At 39.1% G+C, this 27,392-nt stretch overlaps 2 protein-coding genes and 1 long non-coding RNA gene across 4 annotated transcripts in view; 2 read left to right on the top strand and 1 right to left on the bottom strand.

Moving 5' to 3' along the window:
* Positions 1-27,392, top strand: part of LOC126376216 (protein I'm not dead yet) — a 65,058-nt gene that overhangs the window by 12,659 nt on the left and 25,007 nt on the right. The window lies entirely within an intron of this gene.
* The window catches only part of LOC126376238 (GPI transamidase component PIG-S), a 73,947-nt gene that overhangs the window by 37,412 nt on the left and 9,143 nt on the right, over positions 1-27,392 (bottom strand). The window lies entirely within an intron of this gene.
* Positions 5,029-27,392, top strand: part of LOC126376344 (uncharacterized) — a 140,487-nt gene continuing 118,123 nt past the window's right edge. The window contains exon 1 of the long non-coding RNA XR_007567705.1: positions 5,029-8,267. This is a non-coding gene — a long non-coding RNA (uncharacterized LOC126376344). The remainder of the gene's footprint in view (positions 8,268-27,392) is intronic.

Below are 27,392 nucleotides of genomic sequence, written 5' to 3'. Positions count from 1 at the left end.
TCAGAATCATTTATTCAACGTAATTATCATGGATAAACTTGTTGAAGGTCAATGTAACATTTTTGAATTTATGTCATTTCGCAAGGTGTTATGGCTGAGGAGAAGAAATGACAAGAAACTGCAACAGCAACACATCTTTTAAAAACCAATGAGGATATACATTACAAATTATTTAATAACTAGAGGAACACATTCAAAACCAGACATTTTTATCATTTAGGTAGTCATTAATCTTATAATAAGCTTTTTTACATAAAGTAAGCTTCACGTGAGCTTTAAATTTATTTTCTGACAAATTTAAAATATTATCTGGTATTTTATTGTAAAAACGTATACATAACCCCAAAAAATCATTGCACTTTTGACTTTGATAAGAGTAGAAGAAAGGAAAGTGGTGTGTCACGATCGTATTCCTTATAATATAGTTATAAGAATGAATTAAAAATACTTTATTTAACTATCAGATATATTTTTTACCCCACCGGAAATCGAACCCGGGACTGCCTGTATTCTAAGCTTCTGGTTAGCTGGTCCAAGTCTCTACCTATTACACAGTGGTCAGAAAGTTCACGTAAACTATACCTAAAATAAACGGACAGACAGACGAACAGACAACAAAGTGATCCTATAAGTAAGTTTTGTCCTTTCGAGGTTCGGTACCCTAAAAATACTAATGTATTTCCTATATTCACATTTATAAAGCAGAATGGCCGTGAAAATGTCATGACATTCTGAATTCACATAAACTTAGCAGTCGATAGCGAAACGTGATATACATAAAACACTCTACTATGTTGTGATAAGGTTATCCGAGTGTCATTAAGGGCAAGTCTTTGCATTTGCACATTAATTATCTCTAATTTAAGAGTCACGCTCTTGTCGGTGTAGCATTCTCCATGGTACTTTTTAGGGAAAAATAGGGCAACGGTTTCCCTCTTGCCTTCTGCTCCGCAGTACTCTGTCTGACGCGAGAGGGATGGCGGCGCCCAGAGTCTTAGTCTATTTCAAAGCCCTACTGGGACTCCTGTCCTCCGCCTTCTTCTATCGTGTGGGTTGTGAGGACAATTACCAATCCCATCAACTCTGGAGTCAGGGTTATTATTGTTTGAGTCAGGTTCCAGGTTACAGTCCCCCTCCGTTCTGCATTATCGTACCGATGGCTCCCATCTCTTTTTTTGCACATAATTTTTATTAAATTAAAAAATATATTTCGGACAGCAAGAAAATCTATCCGGATTGAAATATATTTAAAGAAACTGAGGGTTAGTTGCTTAGGTTTTGTTGAGGGTTTGTTGCCTAGAGGTTCTTAGTTGACATTACAGGCTGATCACCTGATTGTCCGAAAGTAAGATGATCCGTGTTTCGGAAAGAACGTTAAGCTGTTGGTCCCGGTTACTACTTACTGATGTAAGTAAGTAGTCGTTACATGAGTCATTTCATAGACCTTTGGAGGCTCAATAGTAACCCTGACACCAGCGTGGATGAGGTTGGTACTCCACCTCACAATCCACACGATACAAGAAGAATACTATATGGCGCTGATATATTGTTTCTACCGGTACATTTCCTCAGTTCACGCACACATAAATACACTCGTTCTTCCATCCAAAACGATCAACCCAACCAGCGACAAAACTGGAAAAACAAAACGCAATCACACGCGAAGTTGCATCATCCTCTAGATATAAATAACTCCCATATAAAACCAAACATCAGAATCTATTTGTGATCACTGGGAATATAGGCCTGGAGTCAGTTCCTGAATGTGTCCGGATCATATTTTTGTAAGCTGCAGTTTTCACTAGCACAGTTGACTCGACCATCATAGACGGCAATACCGTTCACCATCTATCACGTAGGTCTAACAGAAAGCTCGGTGAGGTGTGAATACTTAGTTCATCTTGCGAGGGATGTACCTATGCCTACCCCAATATTCTGACTATTCTTGATTGTTGGTCACTTACACATTTTAATTTTATTTTGACGTGCCTTATTTGTAGATTTGCCGCAGATGGCATTAACAACTTAGCCGGACAAATGGGGAGCGCTGAAGGCTCTCACCCGGTAAAACGTTTAAGACAACAGGCCTGAGGGTGCCCAGTTGGGCTCGAATCTCGGCTTACGGCGTCGTCTGAGAGGAAAAGTATTTGAAAGAATTAATCGACCCTAGTGGGTCGATAGCGATAAGCGCTGATTGAAGGAAGTCGGCGACCACGCCGGCGGGGTCGGTATCACCTACCGGGGTCACCTACACTATACATCGTATCTATCCAAGGATTAATGAATGTGGAGGAAGCAAGAGAAGTGTGTCAGGATCGAAGCGAATGGAATTCCATAGTCTCTGCTTACCCCGGTGGAAAATAGAAGTGAGTTTAAATAAGTAAATTGAGATAGAGCATCTTTTTTGCTACTCTGAAATCTATCCCTTAACAGTGTCACAATGTCACGAAGGAAGATGCGCAACGCGTACGCATCAGAGGTTGGGGTCAAACATACATACATACACATACATAAACTCACGCCCGTAATCCCTAATGGGGTGGGCAGAGCCACAAGTAAATAAAGACAACTTGCAGCCACTGTTGATACGAAGTCCAAAGATGGATATGATGAACCTTATGGTGATAAGGGATCAGCCTATCGCCCATAACATTAGTCCATCATGTTAGAGGACACAAAATTCATCATGTTGGTCATGTTGGGGTCAAAGATATTACAATTTTCTAATGATCTAAATTAATAAACACAAGAATACATAATATAACAAAACATCACACCTGTATCTCCAAAGAGGTAGACAGAGGTGCATAGTATAAAAATTCATAACCTTTTTGTTTTGGTGGAGGTGTTTTTACGGCTAATAGCTAGGACCAACGTTTTAACATGCCCTCCTAAGCACGGAATCATCTTACTTTTTCAGCCAATCAGGTGATTTCCGCAGTGGAGCAGCTTGGATGAATATACTCCATACCCCCTCCGGTTGATTGAGGGGAGGTCTGTGCCCAGCAGTGGGACGTATATCGGCTGTTTATGTTTAGGTTTTTTTTCGTTTTATTAAATTATTTTCAATTTCATTCATTTGCGATGGAAAATAGATATTAACTCAGAGACATGAGTTGAATTATCTCCCTCAGTATTCCTTACGGTGCCACTAACATTCTTCTTCTATCGTGTGGGTTGTGAGGTGGAGTACCAACCTCATCAACCCTGGTGTCAGGGTTACTATTGAACCGCCAAAGGCCCGTGACACTACTAACTTGCATCAGTAAGTAGTAACCGGGGCCAACGGCTTAACGTGCCTTCCGAAGCACGGATCATCTTACTTTCGGACAATCAGGTGATCAGCCTGTAATGTCCTTACCAAACAGAGATCACAAAGTGATTTTCGTGATATGTCCCCACCGGGATTTGAACCCGGGACCTCCGGATCGTGAGCCGAACGCTCAAACCACTGGACCACGGAGGCCGTTGTGACCGGGCACAATTCCTAGAAACAAATATCGTAGTGGGAAATTGGTCAAGGATGAAAGATGTGAGATGTACTTCTGGCACGTTTGCCCTTAGTCTGTGAGGCAGTCGCAAATTGCAGAGTCCACGTTGCACCACAACTGCATAGATTACAGTGCTACTGATGCAAGTTAAAAGCTGAAGCGGGCAAGACTTTTAGAAGAAGATAGAAAGAAGAAACGTTTATTATTCAGGGTGTTAGTGATATCGTAACTAATGCTGAGGGGGATGACTCAGACCATGGATTCTGAGTTAATATCAAGTGGAATATCCTGTCGAAAGTTCAGGAAAATTTTAATGTTTTGAAAATTATTTTTATTTACGTATATATATCGTGGCCATATCATAGAATTGATCATTTCATGAAATGATCGACCATTTCATGAAATGGTCGTATTTCATGAAATAGAACAACATTCGTTGGCCACATCATGATGTGGTTTGGCCAGATCAATGAACACAAAACGTTTAACGATATGACCAACTAAATGCATGATTACTTCATGATATGGCCAAACGTTAGCGATCATATCGTAAAATAGTAACATTATCCACCGGTAGTGGCGCTGGTGTCGCTTTGTTTATGTTTTGCATAATGGCGGCGGACAATAATTATTCTTGTGTGAACGCGAATAATACGAATAATAATGAGCAAATACAAGATAAAAGTGCATTGAAGCAATGTTTTGACACTAAAGTGAAAAGAAAAACTCGTATTAACAGTAGACAGCAACTTTATTTTTATTTTTAGGTTATATGGCAAATAATGAAGGTCGAGTGACCACGCTACGTAAATCAATGGACTATTATTGGATTTCAAAATATGATATAATTAAAACTGCGAATGAAGAGATATTAATTTTAAAAAAGAAAAATATAGACGATCCTACTGTCCGTAAAGTTTCTTTTTTTGACGTGACTTATTGTAGATATGCCGCAGATGGCATTAACTACTTGAAACAGGATTCTATTAAAACGCATAAATGTTTTTGTCATAATTTAAATTATCATAATCCTTTTTTTATAATTTTTACAAGGCATAACAGTAGGTTAGGGTGCGGCGGGGGTGGCCCTTGGGCCACCCCTCCGCCGCCAGTATGTTTATCTTACACACGAAAAGTATACTGAATGATGACCAATGGCATGAAATAGTGTCAAAAAATATGACGACGACTTCAAAGCGAGATGCAGTTACGGCGTATATGTCAACTACATCAACACTCCGTTAATCGAAAACGACTTTTTAATTTTTAATTGACTTTTAAACATTTTTGTACTTTGTACTAGAGTAATACATTATTTCCTATCTTATTTCGCGTTTTTATTACACCACTTATCATGGACACCCTACATTAATGATATGGCCAAACGTGGATGGAAATATCATTAAACGCTGACGTTTCAACGATATGGTCAGTTGAAGTTGGCCATTTCATGAAATACGACCATTTCATGAAATGGTCGATCATTTCATGAAATGGTCAATTCTATGATCTGGCCACGACATATATATATGTCGGAGTTAGTTATGAATAAAGAAGAGAAATTGATCAAATTAGACACTATAATGAAGTTGCAACACTTCCATCATGAAGTTGCAACGCTCCGACGTCAGGTGGCGTACGAGCAGAGCGGAGTGAAGTCGGGAGTCACTACAGAGTCGTCGTGTCGAGCGGACGTGTACTGCCGTTCTAGTCGGGCAGTCTACCGCGAACCATCGTCGTGAACGGACGTGTCGAATAATTACGATCGGAACGTGGAGTGATATAGTCGCTCACCTATAACTTGTAGGGACGTCAAGAAAGTGTGATCGGAAAAGAGTACCTAGCAAGTACGTTCACATGTCCCGATGATTCGGTCCGAATATAGGAACCATGGGTGGTGGAGGGCAAGTAGAGGGCGAGTAGCCCCTTCGCGCTAACGTCCTTATGCGCACTAGATAACGAGAGACTGTGTAACCGTTACGAATACCGTGACGTTGCCGTGAGTGTGTACCTTATGCTGTGACTTTATTTAATCGTGATACAAAAACTATGTGGAAGTAAATAAAATGATTGTGATACTGATGACGGCCATTATTGTCTTCTAACGCCCACCCTCCATTCTGATGATGATGTTACGACCGACACCCGACCCACACTGTTACGACATCAGAAGCGGGATTAGTGGACTAGGATGAAGACAACGTGATGTGACGTTCACAACAAGACAATGCAAGTTTCGATTATCACAATCAGAAGAAGATTATGATGATTATCACATTCGTGTGACTACGTGATGAAGATGTAGTGTCATGCCTGACTTTGGAGATGAACCTGAATTTGAAGTGACCTGGACCTTGTTAATGATCGGCATCACTACATGCCGTAAGATATGATGGCGTGAACATCACAATATTTCCATAATGTGTGTAGTCGTGTTTGGAAATTATAGTACCTCAACTTGGAAACTGTTATAACGGTGAGTCGTTTTCATACTGGAACCTTATTGTTTTTTTACTTCATTGCTATGTGAATTTTCGTTTCTAATAATGAGGAAATTGATTTAAAATTAACTTGGAAATTACTATTTCCCTTTGTTTAAAAAGAAAATTGACGAGACATATTGTGTCAATCCGTGTCAATCATACCGCGTTTTCCAATCTGTTTTCATCATCGTCAAATCTTTGTATTTTGGTCTAAAAATATTTCGAATTGGTGTAGACACGCTTAACCTGGGTGGTTAAAGTTGTATTTTCTCAATCCATGCGAAAAGAAATTAATCATGACATGATAATTGAGTCTCGATAAATAACGTGTTTTGTAATCTACCGTCATTCATCAAATGTTTCAAAATTCAACATTCTTTATTGAAATCTTTTTAAACCGGTTGAAAGAAAGTCACTTGAATACGATAATACAGTGAATTCTTTTGTTTCATGTCATAACTTGCCACGTGGTACGGCAACTGGTGGATTGCAAGCGGCGATGTAAGTGGTGCGGGCTGAGCTGTAGCCGTGTAAAGTGATGTTATCATGGCAGCGCGTTGTATACCAGCCGGACTTGCTGCGCTGATGCTGTTGAAGACCTAAACCATGTCACAAGACCAGTGGTTGATCTTTTATTGGAAATTCTTATAAGTCCTGGTGAGTCGTATCTGTTTTACCTGATTTGAAAGATGGGAAGTTTTAATAGGATTCAAATGAATATAGTGCAAAAAGTTATCTTTTGTTAACTTTAGTTAAATCAGAAATCGTAATGAATTGAAGTAAACATTCTGAAGTAAAATGATTTGGATTATGATTACTTAAATGAAATAGGCTTAGAAAATGCCCGAAACAGTAAATCATTAGTGAGAAAATTGGAGCAAAACATTCTAAATAATGATAATACCGAATTGGTAATTGTTTAAGTGCGGTAATATTTCCTCGAGGTGTTGGTCGCTACATTGTGACTTTATGACTTGTGTGTGTGAAAGCAGGGTGCTCTGTCGTTTTGTGGTCGTGGACCATGGTGGCCATCCCGGGAGGGGATGTTGTGACTCATGACTGTTTTGTAGCGTAACCGCAGTTTGGGGAGGAATATTACAGTCTGTTGTGCTTTGCAGTAGATGTGTAATGTTGGTTGATTTAATTGAGTAATGAAAGCTATGATTGACCTGTTTCGGAGCAACTCTGATAGGAAGCTGCGCACTTGTAGCGTTCGGGGCTGCAGCCACTTTTGTGCTGCTCGTCTTAGAAACTACAGGTATGCGGTCGAAGCCCAGATTTCATGTTGACTTTGTATTTGGTCATGACGTTGTACCTGAATCTAAGTCATGTTGAACTCCGGTAGAATTAGTCAAACGAATTAGAAATTAGTGATGTAGAAGAAATTGTGTAACCCATTGACCTGTTTCGGAGCAACTCTGATAGGGAGCTGCGCACTTGTAGTGTTCGGGGCTGCAGCCACTTTTGTGCTGCTCGTCTTAGAAACTACAGGTATGCGGTCGAGGCCCGGATGTCGTGTTGACTTTGTATTTGGTCATGACATTGTACCTGAATCTAAGTCAAGTTGACCTCCGGTAGAATTAGTCGAACTACACAAATTAGAAATTAGTGATATAAAAGAAATTGTGTAACGCATTGACCACTATTCTACCAACTACAATGTAAAGTTTGTGTGCTAGCTGTGTTGAGATATCGTCACTTGGTGTAAGTGGCATGAGTTGCTGTCGCTCGATTTAGGTGGCAGTGACGACTGTGTTGAGATATCGTCACTTAGTGTAAGTGGCATGAGTTGCTACCGCTCGATTTAGGTGGTAGTGACGCCTGGTTGTGAGATATCGTTACTCAGCTGATTTTAGTGTAAAGAATAATTGGATTTTCAAGATTGGTTGTTTATAGTGTGTGAATACTGGTCAATGGTCCGTTTACCGTGTCGGAGTAGTTGATTTATCATGATGTAATGTGAACTCGTGTAGAGTCACGAGTAGAGCTCATGTAGAGTCACGAGTAGAGCTCATGTAGAGTCACGAGTAGAGCTCGTGTAGAGTCACGAGTAGAGCTCATGTAGAGTCACAAGTAGAGCTCATGTAGAGTCACAAGTAGAGCTCATGTAGAGTCACAAGTAGAGCTCATGTAGAGTCACAAGTAGAGCTCATGTAGAGTCACAAGTAGAGCTCATGTAGAGTCTCATGTTAGGTCAGGAATGACCGAGCGAACTTGGATACTGTGCTGTGGTATGTTGTTTCAGATTCACACACGAGGACGTGTGTCGCGCAGGATGGCCGTGTCGGAGTTAGTTATGAATAAAGAAGAGAAATTGATCAAATTAGACACTATAATGAAGTTGCAACACTTCCATCATGAAGTTGCAACGCTCCGACGTCAGGTGGCGTACGAGCAGAGCGGAGTGAAGTCGGGAGTCACTACAGAGTCGTCGTGTCGAGCGGACGTGTACTGCCGTTCTAGTCGGGCAGTCTACCGCGAACCATCGTCGTGAACGGACGTGTCGAATAATTACGATCGGAACGTGGAGTGATATAGTCGCTCACCTATAACTTGTAGGGACGTCAAGAAAGTGTGATCGGAAAAGAGTACCTAGCAAGTACGTTCACATGTCCCGATGATTCGGTCCGAATATAGGAACCATGGGTGGTGGAGGGCAAGTAGAGGGCGAGTAGCCCCTTCGCGCTAACGTCCTTATGCGCACTAGATAACGAGAGACTGTGTAACCGTTACGAATACCGTGACGTTGCCGTGAGTGTGTACCTTATGCTGTGACTTTATTTAATCGTGATACAAAAACTATGTGGAAGTAAATAAAATGATTGTGATACTGATGACGGCCATTATTGTCTTCTAACGCCCACCCTCCATTCTGATGATGATGTTACGACCGACACCCGACCCACACTGTTACGACATATATATGTATACTTTTGCAACGGAAAATTCCACTTGATAACTACACAGAATAATGATCTGAATCAGCCCTCAAAGTTTTCGTTACGATGTCACTTACACCCTGTATAGGGACACCACAGTAGCAAATATAAATTAGAAAGGCCATTTTGATTAAAGTAAGACTCAGAGGGGGAGAGGTCGCGTCAGATACGAGTTGGTGCGGGGCGAAGAGATACTCTTTATTCTATGACCAAGATTAGCTGCAAGTTATCCTCCGATGACTTGAGTGTTCACATCATGTTGCTATAACTAGTAAAGTAGTACGTTACACAATTGGCGGGAAATCTTTATCGTGTGCGTGCGCATAGTCAACATTTAAGTTTGTTTAGCTTGCAAGTACTCGTAGGTACATTCAGTATTCTGTTTCCAAGTAAATGACAAGCCGTTTATTTGACCTTGGCGCTTAATGAAACGAACATACCGCCTGCGGCAAGCGCGCGAATGTAACTGTCAATCGACTTTGACAATTACGAGTATCGACGCTATTGTAACTTTATTATAAAACTTAATTAAAAGTTCATCTTGTGATGGATTATGGAGGGATTTTCCACTCTACGTTCCCAAAAAAAAAAAAATAGAAATTTCGCTGTACAATGTTCCCTTCAGGAAGGGACCTTCTAATTTCATGGATAACAGACGTACCTATTATGTATCTTTTATCTTTGTTTTTGGGTATAAATTATGACCCTTGTTATTAGACCCAGGCACAACACGTCTTTCACCTTATTATTCCGATTAAAATAAAGAGAAACAATTTAGGTAGCAACATAATTGTATACATGATCTGATCCAAATATCAAGCGAGAATTATTGTTATATATGCCTCTGCGCAGGATCGTCGTGGAGATCCTTGGGGGAGGCCTATGCCCAGCAGTGGGCGTCGTACGGCTGATGATGATGATGATGCCTCTGCCGTTACATTGTATGTTTGAATATTTACTTACCCGAGCAATGACAACATTATGTAATTAATACGTTAAATCTGAACAGCGCCATCTATATTTTTTTTGGAGAACGTAGCCTGGGAAGTCCCTTATTGGGAATATAATGCTCTCTGCCCGCCACTCCATCCGCGTGGGTTCCGGTTATCGCGCGCGATACGTTCTCTTCCACCCTTTTAAATCCCTTTAAAGGATGATTTAGGAGATAAAAACTATCCTATATTCTTGCCTAGGTTTCAAACTTTGTCATCGGTTAAGGGGTTTATGCTTGAAAATAGAGTGAGTTACTTTCGAATTTAAAATTAGTATGGATTTAATCTAGAAAGCTCAATAGGCTAGTTTCCAACTAGTCAAGTCAGTTACTTTTTATTAAACGTCAACACACGAAATTACTTTGGAAGTTTAATGAAAAAGCACACTGTGACGACATAGAAAAACGTGATAAAATGTCCGACATATAACGTTTTTCTTAAAATTAAAAAATAAGTCCAATGGAAAAAAGAAAATGTTTTTCGTTAGTTATAGATTTGTCTGTATTTAATAATCAGAATTTCATAATTTATCTTGAACCTAGTACAGTCATGAGCAATATAATGTACCCACTTTAGGACTCTGTCGCACTAACATATTTGACATTTAGTGAAACTTACAGTTCAATTTGTCAAAAACGTTTATGTGACATGGTACCAAAGTGTATACATATTAATGCTCGTGACCGTACACGACTCAATTGAGACCGTTCATTTGATCACAACGAACGAAGCAGTGTTTGCACTAGAAGGAACAATCGTGTTAGAACTGGACACCTGTTCGACATGTGCCCTGATTGTCTTCACTGACAAGTTTACAAAACATAGACACCTTTGACATGTTTTTTTTTGACGTGACTTATTGTAGATTTGCCGCAGATGGCTTTAACCATGGTATAAGAAGACCAGGTATGCTCAATCCTATGACAAGCTGCCGTTTAAGACAACAGGCCTGAGGGTGCCCAGTTGGGCGCGAACCTTGACTCAAGGCGTCGTCTGAGAGGGAGGGTCGATAGCGATAAGCGCTGAATGAGGGAACCTTGCGAACCTTGACTCAAGGCGTCGTCTGAGAGGGAGGGTCGATAGCGATAAGCGCTGAATGAGGGAACCTTTGACATGGGCTCAAATGTCCGTACCAAATATCAGTACACCAGGTGTCGAGGAAATGGCTGAATGTTATGATAAGATGTTAGTGAACTGAGAACGTAACATGACGGCCTCCGTGGTCCAGTGATTTGAGCGTTGGGCTCACGATCCGGAGGTCCCGGGCACATCACGAAAATCACTTTGTGATCCCTAGTTTGGTTATAGGACATTACAGGCTGAACACCTGATTGTCCGAAAGAAAAATAATCCGCGTGCTTCAGAAAACACATTAAGCCGTTGCTCTCGGTTATTCCGTTAGGTTAGATCATGTCAGGGGCCTTTGGCGGCTCAATAACAATCCTGACACTGTCGGTGGGGTTGGTTATCCACCTCACAACCACACGATAGAAGAAGTTTGAATATAGAACATCGACAATAAATGGGTGTCATTAATGCAAAGATTGCAATCAGCTTTTCAATCAATCAATAATACTTTATTGCACAAGAACATATATAAAGGACATAAACATACGAATAAAACATAGCTATATAGCTTTTTTTAGACGCACTTCCTAGTTGGAAGTGCATTATCTTGTTACGCTGTGACGTGACGTGACGTTAATAGCAATCACAGCCCGGGTGGCGTTATCAAGGACACGTCTTTCTTTCCGTGTCTGTGCAACAGTGCAATTTAAACTTAACTTGGAATATACACTTATTTATACCTAAGGAACTTTGGCGACGTGGGTGAACTGTCACAGCTAGCCCGCTGGTTATGGACGGAACTAGCTGATTCCGCCACAGAACCTTTCGGTATTTAATGACCAGGGTAGTTTCTAACTAGTCAAATCAGTTACTTATTACTAAATGTCAAAACACGAAATTACTATGGAGTTTGTATGAAATAGCAACCTGTGGCGTCGTACTAAAACGTGACAAAACGTCGCACCTTATTATTACAGTTTTGAAAAAGGAAGCGTTTTTATCACCTTTAGATCTGTCTTTATTTAGTAATCGGAATTTCATAATTTATCTTTGACCTAGGAAACTACCCAATTGCATATGATCACTTCTCAGAATGCCTACTTACAGAAATGAGCACTCTTGGAATATCCACTTCTTAAAATGACCAATTATGAGTCCAACAATCGAAAGTAGTGTGCCGGGTTCCGGCCAAGTAGTTAATGCCATCTGCGGCAAATCTACAATAAGTCACGTCAAAAAAAAGTGTCCGGGAGGCCTCTGCCTACCCCAGAAATAAACATACTAACATAACATAGAATCACGCCTGTATCCCCGAAGGGGTAGGCAGAGGTGTATAGTATACGCACCTACTCGTCAGCTATGTTTAAGTCCGATATAATAATGCCTATTGCCATTAACCGGGCCGAGATCCTAGAAACCACGTGATATCAATTACCTGTGATCCAAATATGAATTCAAACTGTTTAAATATTTTATTCTTTATTTATTTCTTTTTTTTTATTTTTTCTTTATTCAAACTCATAAGTCGAGTTCAGTGGTTTAGATTCCGAGCTGATTCGAACCCGTGACATTACAATATAAGCCACGCGTTTTCCGAACACGGCTATCACATACATACATACTCACGCCTATTTCCCACCGGAGTAAGCAGAGACTATAGAATTCCATTTGCTTCGATCCTGACACACTTCTCTTGCTTCCTCGCTCTATCGCTTCATACACGCACGCCGGTTCAGAGTAGATCGTATTAAACCTTTTTGTTACGGCTATCACAAATGCATTAAAATTATAAAAGAAACAGATGTAGAATATCAACGCTGTACGTAAAAGTCCAAATTCCACTGGAAACTTGGTAATTCTAAACCAAACCTTGGCATAACTGTTCCTTGACACATTTCAGAATTAAAACGTACACAAGGTCCTGTTTACTGACATCATGCAGCTAGAGAGACAAGTGGACAGGGAGAGACGATAAGAGATAACGCCCATCATGATGTCGCGTTTGATGGGTCTTATGATGGACTACGCAGTAAAAAAGAACATAACGTAACAAATACTTTATTGCATAAACAGAAAAATACAAAACAAAAGAGAAATAGAATTATTACAATAGTCGGCCTTATTGCTAAGTAGCAATCTCTTCCAGGCGACCTTTAAGTATAGGAGACATTTATCTTTTAACTCAACTTGTGTGGTCGAATGCTGATTTTAGAATAGAATAGAATAGAAATTGTTTATTATAAAAGGACGCCACACACAAAGATACAGGCCTTTGTGCTTAGTTTGGATCAACAGAGTTTAACAATTGTGTACTATCTTTACCCACTGATGTTTCCTAAGTGTTAATAAAATAATAATTATTATTATTATCTTATTATAGCGGGATAGTGCAGCATGGAAATACTTGACTTGTACGTATAAAAATAAATACAAAGATAGTTTATGAGTATATAAGCGTATATATAAACTACATGAAATACACATATAATTGTTATAATAAATAAATATCAACGCTTAAACTACTACATATACTATGGATGAAAAGGAGTATATAGATTATGAAGATGAAGAGGAAATAGAAGTTAGGAAATGCGCCTTGACTTGCCCTTTAATCTCCAATGACGAAGCTCTCCTAATGCTTTCAGGCAGAGAATTCCACAGACGGACAGCATGAGCAGTGAAAGACTTTGAATAGAGAATTATAAAGAATGTAGTTTTGTGGACAGAACCTTGGAAAGTCAGTCGTCCCGTGATCATGGGACTTGTCATCATCATCAATTTAAGAGCCACGCTCTTGTCGGTGCAGCATTTTCCATGCTACTTTTTAGGGAAAAATAGGGCAGTGGTTTCCCTCTTGCCTTCCGCCCCGCAGTACTCTGTCTGACGCAAGTGGGATGGCGCCCAGAGCAGTCTATTACAAAGCCATACTAGGACTCCTGTCCTCCGCCTCTGAATAGTACTGACAGTTACTGCTGCCCTCTGTCAGGTTCCAGGTTACAGTCCCTGTGACTTGTCCCTTCCGTCCTGCATTGCCGTACCGATGGCTCCCATCTTCGCCACTGCAACCGTTGAGGTCTTCACCCGTATCCCTGGACAAGGGTTCTACGTTATACCCCGTAGGACTACGATGGGATGGGACTTGTAAAGTTGTAACAGTTTTGAAATGTCGGGAGGCTCAAATCCCTGATTAATGCGGTAAGAACCCGGTATTATGTGTTTTAATTATTGCCGTGTGGTGTTATTATATCAGCATGACCCTCGTTTGGTGGGCGTTTGTTGGTGGGTGTGTCACTTCCGGCGAGATTTACATTATATTACGTCACATGACGTCAGCTTATGGCTAGGTTACAAGTGAGTTGTCAGGGCAAGCTCACTTTCACTTGACCAAGGATCGAGTCCGTGTACAGACATTGTTATTCATTAGAAAGATTGTGGATTTGATGCTGTTTTGGGAGCAAATAAAAAACATAGAAAACGTTCCGCTGCTTGTCTTCCCGGGCATGTCGTAAAAACCGACAGAGGGATTGTGTCCTCTAACATTATGGACTAATGTTATGGGCGATAGGCTGATCCCTTATCACCATAAGGTTCATCATATCCAGCTTACGACATCGTATCAACAGTGGCTGCGAGTTGTCTTTGATTACTTGTGGCTCTGCCCACCCCATTAGGGATTACGGGCGTGAGTTTATGTATGTATGTATGTATGTAGATTTGGTTTCCTGTTTAGAATTATTTTCCTATAACAGATAAACTGTATTTCGCTGTGTGTATTCATTCTTATTGGTACATAAACATTCCAGAAGTTTTTATATATGTTCCAAAAACATAATTTAGATTCAACACGTATGATCTTCTTCGATCGGGGCGGTGAGTTACCGCATAACCCGGGCGAATCAAATAGATATCTCGCTGGTATGCAAACCATTACACGTGTGCTGTCAACTTAATTCTGTCGGGTTATTGGCCAATGACGTGTGTTCCATAAATTTTATGCCTGTCGATTACCCGTCCCTTTCCTTTTCGGCGGATAAGAAAATGAAAGGTAAAGATAGTGTTTACAGGAATTTGCACCAATCTCGGTATAGCAAGGAATTATATTAACTATTATGACAATACTACCTTCAAACGACCTATCTACACTCAAGAAAACTTTAGGTATAAGACAAATCTTCTTCTATCGTGTGGGCTGTGAGGTGGATAACCAACCTCATCAACCCTGGTGTCAGGTTTATTATTGACGTGACTCAAGTAACGACTACGTACTTATATCAGTAAGTAGTAACCGGGACCAACGGCTTAACATGCCGTCCGAAGCACGGATCATCTTACTTCTCGACAATCAGGTCATCAGCCTGCAATGTCCTAACCAAACTAGGGATCACAAAGTGATTTGTCCCCACCGGGATTCGAACCCGAGGTCTCCAGATTGTGAGCGGAACGCTCAACCACTAGACCATGGAAGGCGTTATGTATGAGACAAATGAAAACAAATCAAAGCATCCTCAATGGAATTGTTTGTCAATCCTTATGTAGGACAGACCTGTCAAATTGTCAATATTAATTAATACGAACAAACCAAGGCGTGTTCGTAGCTAATTGTAATAAACGCGTAACATACAGAGTCCATTTCAATTGATAGCAATGATTGTGCGAAATGCGTCGTTTCTGCGCACACGCCACTCGTTTGAGCAGCTTCCGACACGACTGGTTATTGGTCGGTGATTAGGGTTGATGGCGACATACATGGTTGGCGTTAAAACATAGTCTGATATCATTTTTCAAAAAGGCAAATAATAATAAATAAATATATTCATTATGGTGCAAGACAAGTACAAGTTTAAATTAGTTACATCTTACACTTAGGAAACGGTTGGGTAAAGATTGTACACGATTGTTAAACTCTGTTGATCCAAACTAAGCACAAAGGCCTGTATCTGGGAAAACCAGTGTTCGACCACACAAATCTACAATTAATGAAAATTGTGACCAGACTTTTTTAACTGGATTGAAAGTAGCGTCTCTATTATGAGGTTTTGTTGACAAAAATAATATCTGAATGTAATTTTTCCAATAAATCGACGATATGTAATTACTAAAACATAGATGGCGCTGTACAGAGTAACCTTCGTTTGACCTTCTAATTTCATGGATAACAGACATATGCATCTTTTATCTTTATTTTTGGGTATAAATGATGACCCTTGATATTACACCCAGACCATAATAAAGACAAGCAATATAGGTAGCAACATAATATCTATAACATATCTGATCCAAATATCAAGCAACAATTATTACTACATTATGCCTCTACACTACACATTACATTATATTTTTGAATAATTATGTACCCGAGCAATGAGGAAATAGCTAATTATCACATTAAACCTGTAGAACGCCATCTATATTGTTTTAGCGGAACGTATACTGGAAGTCCTTCATTGATCAGAAACTATTATCATTGTGGACAGCCCTACATTAGTGACGGCTACGCAAGGAAGCGAGTCTCTCGACTCTCGACCTTGACATGGTACGTCTTAGGCGTAGAATATTATTACTTTTTTATGTTTAACGGAATAGGCCGCTTGCTGAATAGATGTAAACGTAAACAATGCACTGGCTGAATGGAAGTTTGAATTTCTGTGGAACGCTAAATACTACAGCTGTCAAAGAGAATGATTTGAGACTCTTTTTGGCGAGAACGGAAACGGGACAGTTGCTTTCTACATTGAATAATCTAAATAATTAACAAGAAGTGGTGTTTTGTGGTTAATGATCGCATTAAGTTAGTCGGAAAACATTCGCGATAGTGTTATTATATCGGAATATTCAATACACAAAGTGTACCTATCTATTTTCGCTTGGTGCCAACAAGCCGCTTCATAACTCAAAAGTTTATACGTACTTTTGAGTTAATTTGTTTGGGGTTCGGAGTCTGCTCCGGGGGTGAGGGCTTAGGTTTCATCATTTATCGTCATCACCTTTCATCATTTCATTAATCATCATCAAGAAAAAAAATACATAAGACATGGTTTTATGGGCATAGTTCCCTTTGCCTTGCCCTTCGGGGAAAACCAAAACGAATGATTTGACAGCTGTCAAATGAAAGATATTTTTTCATATAGGTAACCAAGTTGCTAGTGTCTACCATTGATGAACTAGCAGGAGGTAGATGGTGTATCTAGATTAAGGCGACAGGATGTTAATAACGAACTATACTGCCTAGTAATATAATTATTAAGTAGAGCTGAATATAGGTATAACTTGGTGCTTATTGTCTAGTTTCCTGGTCAAGTGTCAAGTGTGTTCACTTCCCTTACAGGCTAGGAAGTGGTGATTGTTTTATTATTGATAACATGATAAAGCACAACTTGTCCTTATAATAAAATTACTCGGAAGTCAAAGGATTAGATAGGTGGCGACATTTGGCTTCCTACACTGGCCGCAAGGCTTAGTAAAACACTTTCATTTATTTTTCTAAAATATAAAGTTCGAAATTTAAAATGAAGGATGAAGGATAATAGGATTACGAAAGCAGAGCCGAGACGTATATAAAGCAAAAGTTGGTGGAGGGCTGGCAGAGGAAGACCTAGAAGGACGTACATTGACCAAATTGGAGGTGTCCTTATACAAGGTTCAGTAAGATCTAATATGAACTGGCGTGCGTGTTGAAACGATTGATGAATGTGGAGGAAGCAAGAGAAGTATGTCTTGAATTCCATAGTCTCTGCTTACCCCGGTGGGAAATACGCGTGAGGTTATGTATGTTAGAGACATAAAATACAAAAAAAAAGTTTTATAGATATTGTGATCAGCTTTCTTTGTAACTGTTAAACATTACATTAGTAATATTTCGAGCTATTTTTATTTCGAAAGTTTATCTTCTGTACTTAAAAAGTTGTTATAATTTTTAAAGTGAAGTACTTAGTTTTTTTTTATGGAAGATAGGAAAGCATTTGACCACAATCTTACATGGGGTAAGACCACCTAGAAAGTGCCTTTTCACTTTTGCCTTGAGGAGGCCTACCTAGGCCTTCGCCTTCCAACTCTACCACTTACACCCGCATCATAAACCCAGTAGAAATATGGCATAAAAAATAAATTGCGGCGTAAACCACAGAAAAGTATAAAAATATTACCAAAACGTAAACACATATGATCAGCAGTAACTCATAGGAAAAAACAAGCGACTAAAATAAATAACCTGTGCGTTCTTCAAGCAGCTTCGGCGGTGGGGTGAACCTTGAATTTGCCGGGTTATTTCGGGCTCGACTCGGCGCCAACGCAACGCGAATTCATGACAGATTCGCTAGACAAGTAATAAAATTTTGATGGAAAAAAGTCGCGTGAAATGTTATGTATCTTATTATCTATCCAATAACCCACAGTGTGGTTTGTAAGAGCGTGGTGAGTATTTGTAACAGCTGTTCATCCTCGAATGATTGATGAAGGACATCAGAATCTGTGCCCAGCAGTGGGCTGTATATAACCTGTTTATATGCTGTTTGTTTTTATGAAACGTTATCATCCTTTCCTTCCTTTTTAATTTTTACCCAAATAGTGATTACCACGAGAGTGTGAGAGTAAGAGTTTGCTTACCACGTCATACGACAACGGCTATCTCCTAAACTCACAATTTGGAAGAACTACACAGATATTTTTCTTCTTTCATACCTTTTAGAACGCGATTTTTCCCTAGTCGGGTTTTAGTTTTTAAACTTATATTCATAAAACTTCAAAATTTACAATAGTTAAGTTTCAATAGAGGACTTTCGTGCTATTTTTGCGAAGTCCGTAACAAAAACTCAAGCAAAATTAATGCCGAGGAATAGAGACGTTTGGGTTTCATTTTGTAACATTAAACCATATAATTATAGCAATAACAAGCTGTTACAAAATGAATATGAAATAGCGTCAAATAATATTATGCTATCGAAACCGGAAAACCGTCCTGTGGTAATACTAACGGGCACAACTTTGATTAATTATGTTCTTTCAGTAGAAATAAATTGGATATGTTTACTGCGATGTATGCTAGAATTCGACAGCGTCTGTAGGGGCAGCCTGCAAGTCCCCCACCGGGATTCGTACCTGGGACCTCCGGATCGTGAGCCAAACATTCAACCACAGGATCTCAGACCGTTACGGAGATACCGAGGACAAACCATATTGCCTAGCTTTAAGCTGAGCACTCGCTTGGAGACCAGTTCTAAAGTCGACCTTAGACTTGGCATTACGAATTCTGATACTTCGTTACGTTTGCCAAAATGAAATAACAGTTTATATTTGTTTCCAGTTTAATGGCACTCGAATTGTTAGGGCATTAACACTAACAGGTGCATGAAATGCTCAATATCCAAAGCACACGATAATGCGCTTAACGTCTGCATGTCGCCTTGTTACGCCTTAGCCAGTTCATTATTCATAGCGTAGTCCAAATACACTCGTATATCTGGTAAATCGAAACCTGGGGCGTGGGGTTTCAGGAATTTCGATAACCGATCTGCTGCACAGCAGGTTGGTGGACTCAATATAATAAAATGTATTGAAGCTGCTGTTCTGCTGGCTAAAATATAGCCGTCTTTTGTCATCATCTTCCAGCCCTTGTCCCACCTCTAAGTGGGATCGGCACAACATGTATTCTTCTTCCATTCATTGCTGTCAGTCGTCATCTCAGTACTCACACCTTTCATACACATCCTTCCCACAATTCATCCACACTTTCTTGGAATGTCCCCTAGTCTGTATTCATCCACATTCAAACTCATAGCTTTCCTCGTAATATGCTTTTCATCCCTTCTCATTACCTATGAAATGCCATTTAGTCGTGATCTTCCAAAATATTTCTTGGTGCATCTCAGCATTTCGGAGTCAGGATCGGAATACATCTGGGCCAGCAATTTGGATCGGTTATAAATAGATCATGTTTGCAAACACCTTGTGAACGAATTCGGAACTCGTAAGATTTTCTTCTCAATAAGAATGGCGGATAACCCTGAGCATAGAATAACGAATACGGCGGCAACTCTCCGCTCCCCACCAGCGGCTGAGCTAGGTTTACCCCCCCCCCCCCCCCCCGAACATAGTTTAGACTTCAATCGTATGGCGTCAGACGTCACACACACAGATGCGCGTGTACGATAATGTCAATGCATAGTGTCTGTGTGTTTCGGATGTGTAACTGAACATGCCGTTCACAAGTTGTTTATTAAACGAATGTGTTTTTTATGTTGACATCTGTCGACTTTGACTTTTGTATTGCCGCCTAGAGATAGCGCAATAAAGGCTTATAGTGAATATTATTATTTTCATTTACTAAAAATAACATGGTGTCAGAGTGAAAGAACCCTGTGAAAATGTCTACAGAAGATTACAAAGTTCTTCTGGATCAACAAAATCGATTGTTGACTTCCATGCAGCAACAGATCGCAGCGCTCCAACAGCAAATGGCTTCTTGTAGCAGCTCAGCAGAAATGAGAAGCACTGTTAGTGTGCCTTGGCCGCAACCTCTAGAGGTAGAAACTGGAGAACCATTTGATAACCTCAGTTATTTCCGCAATGGTTGGGAGAATTACTGCGTAGCGACAGGTATGAACAAATGGGGACCTGATAGAACAGCGGTTAAGGCTGGTCTGCTCATTAGTGCTATTGGGAGAGCAGCTATGAAAAAGTACATGGAGTTTGACATGTCAGAGAGTGACAAGCAATCAGAAACAACAATTTTTAAGAAAATTGAAGAATCTATGATAAAAAAGACTAACGTTATCTACTCTAGATACCTATTTAACATTAGAAATCAAACAAACGAAACGTTTGACGAGTATCTATTAAACTTGAGAAAACTTATTAAACCATGCAATTATGGTGACAAAGAAAAAGAGATACTGCGCGACCGTATAGTGGTTGGTATTAAGGATGGTGAAGTTATAAAGGAATTGTTAAGACGGGAGGACTTGACATTGGATTCCTCCATAGAAATATGCAGGTCAGCAGAAGCCGCCACAGCACAACTGTCAGATATGCATAAGGCAGAAGAGCAGGTTAATAAAATCACCAAAAGAGATGTGAGAAAGAAACCAATGGGTGATGCTCAAGAGTGTAAGTTTTGTGGTGGAAAGCATATCTTTAACAAATTACTGTGCCCTGCATATGGTAAACGTTGTGAACTATGTAATGGACGAAACCACTTTAAAAAAGTTTGTAAGAAGGGCAACATTGTGAAAACAATTAAAGAGGAGGATAATTCTTCTGACGACAGTGTTTATATCTCTCAAGTGCGCACAAATAAAAAATCTGGTCATGTTGAAGCCCCTTTAAAGTTAAAAATTAAAGATAGATGGCAGAATGTTTATTGTACTTTGGACACAGGAGCACAGGTTTGTGTAATGGGAGCACAATTTTACAAAGATATTACTGGACATAAAGACTTTAATGATTTGGAAGCTCCATCCCATAAATTAAAATGCTTCAATGGTTCCTCTATATTGGATTATGGAATAGCCACTTTTGAATGTGAGAGACAAGGGAAAACATACAAAATAAAGTTCCATATTGTAGATGTCCAGCATACACCACTGTTGTCCGAAAAGGCTTGTGTTCGTCTCGGATTTATTAAATATTGTGAAACAGTATCATCTCACACAACCACTGATGTTCATGAGATAATGAAAAAATATAAAGATGTTTTTGAAGGTTATGGCAGTCTTCCAGATGAAGTTTCATTGGAGATAGACAATACAGTACCTGCTCGTATTCAGCCCGCTCGCCGCATTCCGATGTCCCTTCGTGAGAAGCTGAGAGAGGAGTTAGAGAAGCTTGAAGAGGATGGAATTATTGCGAAAGAAACACAACACACGGATTGGGTAAATAATATTTTAATTGTCAAGCGAGATTCAAAATTGAGAATTTGTTTGGATCCAGTACCTCTCAACAAGGCTCTAAAAAGACCAAATTACCAATTCACAACCTTGGATGAGATGTTACCTGAATTGAGTAAAGCTAAAGTTTTTTCCACTGTCGATGCAAAGAAGGGTTTTTGGCAGTGTACTTTAACTGAAAGTAGCAGTCAGCTCACTACATTTTGGACACCTTTTGGTCGTTACAGATGGCTCCGTCTACCCTTCGGTCTCAGCTCATCTCCAGAGATCTTCCAGCAGAAGCTTATGAGCCTACTGAAAGATTTACAAGGCATTGAAGTAATAGCAGATGACATTCTGATCTATGGGGTTGGTGATACATATGAAGAAGCTGTTGTGGACCACAATATAAAATTCGAGAATTTACTTCAGAGACTGCGAGAAATCAACTGCAAATTAAACAAAGAGAAAGTCTGCCTCTTGCAAACATCAGTAAAATTCTATGGCCACGTCTTGACTTGTGAAGGCTTGAAGGTGGATAAATCTAAGGTTGAGGCTATTAATAATATGCCAGCTCCTACATCCAGTAAAGATGTACTTCGATTTTTAGGTATGATTGGATATCTAGGCAAGTTCATCAAAAATCTCAGTGCGCAAGCCACTAACATGAGAAGATTGACTAGAAAAGATGAGGAATTTGTATGGACCGACGTAGAAGAAAAAGAATTTCTGAATCTAAAGAAGTTAATTGTAAACCTGCCAATGTTAAGATATTTTGATGTCAATAAGGAAGTAGTAATTGAATGTGACGCGAGTGAATTTGGACTTGGTGCAGCTTTGTATCAAGATAACCAAGTTATATGTTTTGCTTCAAGATGCTTAACTCCTACAGAAAAGAAATATGCACAAATTGAAAAAGAGATGTTAGCAGTGGTTTTTGCATGTAAGAGATTCAATCAGTATGTTGCAGGCAATGGTCGAACTGTCATAAAAACGGATCATAGGCCGCTTATCAATATAATGAATAAACCTCTAGTAGAAGCACCTAAAAGATTACAGATGATGTTGTTGACGTTACAAAAATACAATGTTGAACTTCAATTTATAAGAGGCAAAGACAACTATGTGGCTGATACTTTATCTAGAGCACCTGCTTCTGAAGAAATTAATGACTATGATTTGGAAGCTAAGATTAAGGAAAGAAAAATTTTTAAATTAATCAGCAAAATTTCGAGCATTAAGTATTTAAAAATATCAGATAAGCTTTTAAAAAAAATTGAGGAAGAGACGTTACAAGATAGTGATTTACTGCAGCTTATAGAATACATTATCAATGGCTTCCCTAGATATATATCTAAGTTACCAGAATCACTGAGGTGTTATCATAAGTATCGCCACGAACTGTCTACAACTGAAGGAATGATATTCAGAAATAACCAAGTTCTGATACCACCCAGTCTGAGACAAGATATGTTGCAGAAAATTCATACCAGTCATAATGGAACAGCAAGCAGTCTTAGACTAGCAAGAGCAAATGTATTCTGGCCGGGAATGTCAATAGACATAAAAACATATGTAGACAAATGCCTATTTCGTGCAAAAAATTTTCCCAGTCAACAAAGTCTACCTCTCATTAGTCACGATATTCCGGTTTATCCATTTCAATATATTTCCATGGATGTGTTCTCTATTGGTGACTTGAAGTTTTTGGTAACGGTAGATCATTATTCTGACTACTTTGAGCTGGATAAAATATCATCCCTGACAGCTAATGAAATCATACTGGTTTGTAAGAAAAATTTTGCTCGTCATGGCATCCCACAGTTAGTGTGTACAGATAATGCAACAAATTTTAACAATGAGCATTTCAAAGAATTTGCCTCTCAGTGGAATTTTGAACATGTAACATCATCACCACATCATCCACAATCTAATGGGAAGGCTGAAGCAACAGTAAAGATTGCAAAAAGATTGGTTTTGCAGAGCATGGAAACACAACAAGATTTATGGTACTGTTTACTACACCGGCGGAATGTGCCCATAGAATGTGATATTACTAGTCCAGTACAAAAATTATTCTCCAGAAGAACACGTACTGGTCTCCCATGCTTGCTGGAACATCTGAAACCCAAAGTGGTAGACAATGTGCCTACTAAAATAAAAGAAAGAAAGGAAAAGATGAAAGAAGTATTTGACAAGAAGAGTAAAGGTCTGTCAGATTTAAAAATAGGACAGAAGGTAGCAACACAATTACAACCAGAAATAAGCAAGAAATGGAGTTTTGGTGAGGTCACCAAAGTTTTGAATAACAGATCATATATAGTAAGAATCGAAAACAGAGATTACAGAAGAGATAGAATACATATAAGGCCTTTTCTGGGTAACTATAATTCCTCAATTGTTTCTACGGACAAGGAACGCCCAAACTCTTCACCAAATGAACAGACGTCTAGAGATTTTGTGGGATTTCATCTGTTTGCATCGCCAACTTCATCACCAGCCCAGCAGTTGTCTGAAGATACTTCTCCAGCAGTAGTTCCTGAGAGGAGGGAAGAAAACCCGCATGTGGTTTCTGCAGATGTAGCTCCAGAACCCCTTCGTAGAAGTCGTAGAATAAGACATACTCCACATCACCTTCAAGACTACATGTTATAGTTAATTATAAAAGCTAAGTGTTTGTTGTAATTGTAAACTAATTTATTATTATTTTCTTTTTAAAGAGAAGGGGATGTTTCGGATGTGTAACTGAACATGCCGTTCACAAGTTGTTTATTAAACGAATGTGTTTTTTATGTTGACATCTGTCGACTTTGACTTTTGTATTGCCGCCTAGAGATAGCGCAATAAAGGCTTATAGTGAATATTATTATTTTCATTTACTAAAAATAACAAAAATGTGTAAAACGAAGTTTTTTGTATGAAGTGAACGGGGTTTGCCTGAGCATAGAATAACGAACAGAACAGCAACTTTCCGCTCCCCACTAGCGGCTGAGCTAGGTTTAATATAACATACCTAGCTAAAATTACGATGATAAATGATTAATGCACTCCAACATGAATTACTCAGAAGTGTTGTGCTTTGACAGCGATTCCCAGCAACCGGAGATTGGCGTGCCAGATTCATGTGTAAACACACACAATGGGCTCATAGCATGCCGTCACATGATGTTCTACTAAAATAGCTGATAAACGTATTTTCCGAGCAGAACATGATGTTATATTGCTCACAAACAGAAAATTTAAATTTCTAGCTAGAAGGCGCCGGCTCATGATCGGAAGAATTTCGCATGGACAGGAGGAGGACCTGGTGGTGTAATGGTTAACACGCTCGTCCCGGCTTGACAAGAGCTGTGGGTCCAAGTCCCGTCCGAGTCAGAAATGTTTTCGATTTAAATTTTCTCTTTGTGAGTTGGTAAGTTCTATAAAAACAAAACTTACACATTATATTGCTGTTTGGCTTCGCTAGATTCTTGAAATTCACGTCTCAAAGGGAATTCTCACAATTGAAAAGGTCTTTAAATTGACGTCTTGTCATGTCGCCGTTCTTCGACAAAAGCTCAAATTCTTTAAATTAATTTCATTCCGAATAAAAAATGAGACAAGTTAGACCTGGATAGATATCAGCTTGTCTATTGCGATTAGCCTGTTAATTTTATTATTTAAATCACATCAGAGTGTGACTTAAATGGTTTTTACTATAAGGAATACAAGTTGTAAAGTGCATTATGAAAAACTTATAATACATATGATAAGGTAGATTTATCATGATTTAAAATAATTTGATACCATATTAAAATAGAATACAATACAGATATACTTTATTGCATCAAAATAAAAATAAATCTCGCTTAATTAAATAAATAAATAAATTACTTTATTTCAGATTACAGTGATCCATAATTTACATAATAAAACATTCAAATAAATTAAAGTAATGAATAAAATAAAATCAAATAACATGAAATTAAATAAAATCATAATCATAAAATAATATAAAACATATCACAAATCACAAAATAGGTTACAATTTATATTAAAGCTATTTCTTCCAGCCAAGCATAAGTCGAGGAAGTATGTAAAAAATAGAACAAGTTCTTAAAAGAAAATGCAATTAGTTAAGGAAATAAAAGTTGCCAGGTTAGGTAAGACATGTATTTAAGAACAAGAAAACGTACAAAAAAATGTAGAGGTGTGCCAAGGGTCTATGCTTTAACGCCACCACATTTGACATGTTTTTGGCGACGAGATTCCGTGAGCATTTTTTTTTCTGGCAAATAGTGTTTTTAGACTTTGAACAGTTTAATTCTGAACTTTTTTTGTCACGTGTTGCGTTTTTAGTTGTTTACTTTCAAAAATAGAAGGAGGCACGTCTCAGATGACTGAGCTCATCAATAATCTTGTAGTTGATTTGTGATTTATCCAACCTCATCAACACTGTACTATTGAGCCGCCAGATGCCCCTGACATGCCTCATGTAACTAATACTTACATCAGTAAGTAGTAACCGGGACCAACGGCTTAACTTGCCTTTCAAAACACGGATCATCTTAATTTCGGACAATCAGGTGATCAGCCTGTAATGTCTTAACCGAACTAGGGACCACAAAGTAATTTTTGTGATATGTCCTCACCGGGAATCGAACCTAGGACCTCCGGATCGTGACCCAACGCTCAACCACTGGATCACGGAGGTCGTTTCGGAGTGTGATTTATTTGAGTATTTGTTTTCATGGTTTGTATGTTTGAAAGGATGATGAAGACGAATAGACTAGCGAAGAATGGTGTCCATTAGGGCAACTACCAACTTAATTTGATAGGACTAAAAACTCTATCCCTTTCTTGCACTTACTGTGAGTAAAGGACAGCTTAAGAGCTGACGAATTAAAATTAGGTTAAGTTTGTATCAGCCCGAATAGGCCTTATTGACAAACTAGAAATGTAGATGTGAGTTTGTCACAAATTCACAATTAACTCGAGCATAGAAGAATAATACTACTTCTAGAACGGTAACTCTCCGCCCCGCACCCCTTACCTCACCCCCTCTGAGTCTTACTTTAGTCTAAATGGCCGTAAGCCGCTAAGTAAGGGTGCGGACTGTCTATCTCGCACACACTTACGCGGTAAGAATGAAACTTTTGTATGGAATGTCCGAGGTGTGTCAGTGTGTCTCATGTAATAAGAAATATCGGGCGTTGACAATGTTAACATGCTTCAAGTGAAACTTTCCATAGTTTTGTTTAGGATTTGCGTCACTACTGCATCGACTAACATTTATAATACGGAAACAACTATAAATATGATAAAACTGATGCTCCAGACTTCAAACGCGGATATTAGACCTGTCAGAAATTGCACTCAAGCAGGAAAACATCTCCGAAGCCGTTATCGTTATTCCGTTTTTCACAGGGTCCGCTTACTTAATCTGAAGATTTGACAGGTCCGGTTTTTATAGTAGCGACTACCTCTGACCTTCCAAAAAAGACTGACCTTGGAAAACCAGCCCAATACAGTTTAGATCAGACAACTCCTAAACGCATTCCTCTGGAATATGGGTTTCTTT

The sequence above is a fragment of the Pectinophora gossypiella genome, chromosome 20 (assembly GCF_024362695.1).
Source record: "Pectinophora gossypiella chromosome 20, ilPecGoss1.1, whole genome shotgun sequence".
NCBI lineage: Eukaryota > Metazoa > Arthropoda > Insecta > Lepidoptera > Gelechiidae > Pectinophora > Pectinophora gossypiella.
This window is presented reverse-complemented; position numbering and strand designations above follow the sequence as displayed.